This window comes from Mobula birostris, chromosome 15 (genome assembly GCF_030028105.1).
Source record: "Mobula birostris isolate sMobBir1 chromosome 15, sMobBir1.hap1, whole genome shotgun sequence".
In the NCBI taxonomy this organism is placed as follows: domain Eukaryota; kingdom Metazoa; phylum Chordata; class Chondrichthyes; order Myliobatiformes; family Myliobatidae; genus Mobula; species Mobula birostris.
In genome coordinates, this window is record NC_092384.1 from 7,896,270 (window position 1) to 7,899,358 (window position 3,089).

The following is a 3,089-nucleotide window of genomic DNA, read 5'->3' on the forward strand; positions in this document are numbered from 1 at the left end:
TGTATGACAATTGACTGCATATGACCGCAAGAAACTACAGGAGCTTTCAACGTAGCTCAGCACATCACAGGAACCAGCCTCTCTTCTATGGAATCTGCCTATGCTTCTCCCTGCCTCAGTAAGGCAACCAGCATAATCAAAGTCCCCACCCATCCTGGCCATTCTCTCTCCCATTGGGCAGAAGATACAAGAGCCTGATTGCATGTAACACCAGGTTCAAGAACAGTTTCCATTCCACTCTTTCTTTCACAATCTACCTTATGATCTTACAATTTATCATTTATTTGCTCTGCACTTTTTCAGTAGCTTTTACACGTTTTTCTGCATTTTTGTTTTATCTTATTCTAGCTCAATGCACTGTGTAATGCCAATCTGTGTCTGTGTACATACATCTATTGAAGCTTCTGGACACATCTTAAGTGATGTTCCTGGAATCATCAGGTGTTTTGGGTCTTTCAACATCATACAATCTCCTCCAGGTGTAAGTACTATGTAAAACAAACTTTTCACTGTACATGTGGGACTAGGTGAGAGTAAGAGTTCGGCACGGACTAGAAGGGCCGAGATGGCCTGTTTCCGTGCTGTAATTGTTATATGGTTATATATGTGACCATCGCCAATGAGCGCAGTTTTTACCTACATTTATTATAAATTGTCTGCAAGAAATGCTTTAGGATTGTTGAAGAAAATAATACAAATTATGTTGCATAACAAATCATGCTGCAATTCCAAACTAAAGTAAGAAACAGCTACATTTTAAAATAAGCCTATCATAATAAGATATAAGCTGTAGAACAAAGTGAAACCGCCTACAGGCGGGCACCGTGATAAAGGGACTTGGGCATGTTGTCGATGTGTCTGAGTAGCTGCCTGAAGAAAATATTTTACAACTCTGCATTAGGGTGTTCATATGTGCGAGAGTTGCTTTGCGACACAATTTATAATTACTTGACTACGAGGAGCAGCGTGCCGAGGGGTGTATTCGCCTTTGAACTTGGCTAAGCCGAAGAGCCGCGTCAGGCGGTGGCGGGCCAGCCGTGGGGGTAGACAGGACCCTGGGCCGGAGAGGGAAGGATGGCTCGGTGAGGAGAGGATGTGCTGCCGAGTCTGAGCGCGCATCGGCGGCATCCGGCCCCCCTCAGCAGGTATGGTGGCCGCCGCCGATCCGAGGCACCGCGGCGCAGTCTCTTCTGGCGATATTTCAGGGAGGCGGCCGCCAGTAGGTGTTCGGAGGCGGGTTAGGTTTTCGGGCCTAGGTGGCAGCGCATTGTCCCCGGTCCGGCGGGCGGGCTGTGGGTGAAAATCGGGTCCAGGGGGTGGGAGAGGTTAGTGGAACGGGACGCGGGGGTGGGAGAGAGGGGAGATAATTGGAACGGGATGCCGGGGGGGAGGTGGGGGAGAGGGGAGATAATTGGAACGGGATGCCGGGGGGGGGGAGAGGGGAAATAATTGGAACGGGATGCCGGGGGGGGGGTGGGGGAGAGGGGAGATAATTGGAACGGGGTGCCGGGGTGGGGGTGGGGGAGAGGGGAGATAATTGGAACGGGATGCCGGGGGGGGGGAGAGGGGAGATAATTGGAACGGGGTGCCGGGGGGGGGTGGGGGAGAGGGGAGATAATTGGAACGGGATGCCGGGGGGGGGGGAGAGGGGAGATAATTGGAACGGGATGCCGGGGGGGGGGTGGGGGAGAGGGGAGATAATTGGAACGGGATGCCGGGGGGGGGGAGAGGGGAGATAATTGGAACGGGATGCCGGGGGGGGGGGTGGGGGAGAGGGGAGATAATTGGAACGGGATGCCGGGGGGGGGGGAGAGGGGAGATAATTGGAACGGGATGCCGGGGGGGAGGTGGGGGAGAGGGGAGATAATTGGAACGGGATGCCGGGGGGGGGGGTGGGGTTGAGGGGAGATAATTGGAACGGGATGCCGGGGGGGGGGTGGGGGAGAGGGGAGATAATTGGAACGGGATGCCGGGGGGGGGTGGGGGAGAGGGGAGATAATTGGAACGGGATGCCGGGGGGGAGGTGGGGGAGAGGGGAGATAATTGGAACGGGATGCCGGGGGGGGGGTGGGGTTGAGGGGAGATAATTGGAACGGGATGCCGGGGGGGGGGGTGGGGGAGAGGGGAGATAATTGGAACGGGATGCCGGGGGGGGGAGAGAGGGGAGATAATTGGAACGGGATGCTGGGGGGGGTGGGGGAGAGGGGAGATAATTGGAACGGGGTGCCGGGGGGGGGGAGAGGGGAGATAATTGGAACGGGGTGCCGGGGGGGGAGAGGGGAGATAATTGGAACGGGATGCCGGGGGGGGGGTGGGGGAGAGGGGAGATAATTGGAACGGGATGCCGGGGGGGGGGGGAGAGGGGAGATAATTGGAACGGGATGCCGGGGGGGAGGTGGGGGAGAGGGGAGATAATTGGAACGGGATGCCGGGGGGGGGTGGGGGAGAGGGGAGATAATTGGAACGGGATGCCGGGGGGGAGGTGGGGGAGAGGGGAGATAATTGGAACGGGATGCCGGGGGGGGGGTGGGGGAGAGGGGAGATAATTGGAACGGGATGCCGGGGGGGGGGGTGGGGGAGAGGGGAGATAATTGGAACGGGATGCCGGGGGGGGTGGGGTTGAGGGGAGATAATTGGAACGGGATGCGGGGGGGGGAGAGGGGAGATTATTGGAACGGGATGCGGAGGTGGGTGGGGAGGCTAGTGCAAAGGGACTCCAGGGGTGAGGTTAGTGGAACGGGACGGGGGGGTGGGGTGGTGGGTGGTTAGTTAAGTCACGTCACTTTTTATTGTCATTTTGACCATAACTGCTGGTACAGAACATAGTAAAAATGAGACGTTTTTCAGGACCATGGTGGGATGGGACGCAGGAGGAGAGGGTGGTTGTTGGTTGAAAGGGATGGGGTGGGGGCTGAGGGAGCATGGAAGGAGGGTGGCAGTGGTGGAATGGAACCTTAAGGGGGTTGGAGATCAGGACTGGCGGGATTGCAGCCACAGGACCAGCGAGCTACATCGGCCATAAGGTGGTTTCACCCTGCTGGGGCTCTTGTCTTGTGAGTGTTTGATCTCTGTGCACCAAATTAATGTGC

General features: G+C 56.8%; 1 protein-coding gene across 3 annotated transcripts in view; it reads left to right on the top strand.

Annotated features, from left to right (window-relative positions):
- Nucleotides 1-1,023: 1,023 nt before the first annotated feature.
- The window catches only part of sf3b3 (splicing factor 3b, subunit 3), a 51,492-nt gene continuing 49,426 nt past the window's right edge, over nucleotides 1,024-3,089 (top strand). For 2 of the 3 annotated variants that reach the window (XM_072279289.1, XM_072279288.1), the window contains exon 1: nucleotides 1,029-1,145. The gene's annotated coding sequence lies outside the window, so the exon portion shown is untranslated. Of the gene's footprint in view, nucleotides 1,146-3,089 lie in introns of all 3 variants that reach the window. The other variant, XM_072279290.1, reaches the window with a different exon arrangement.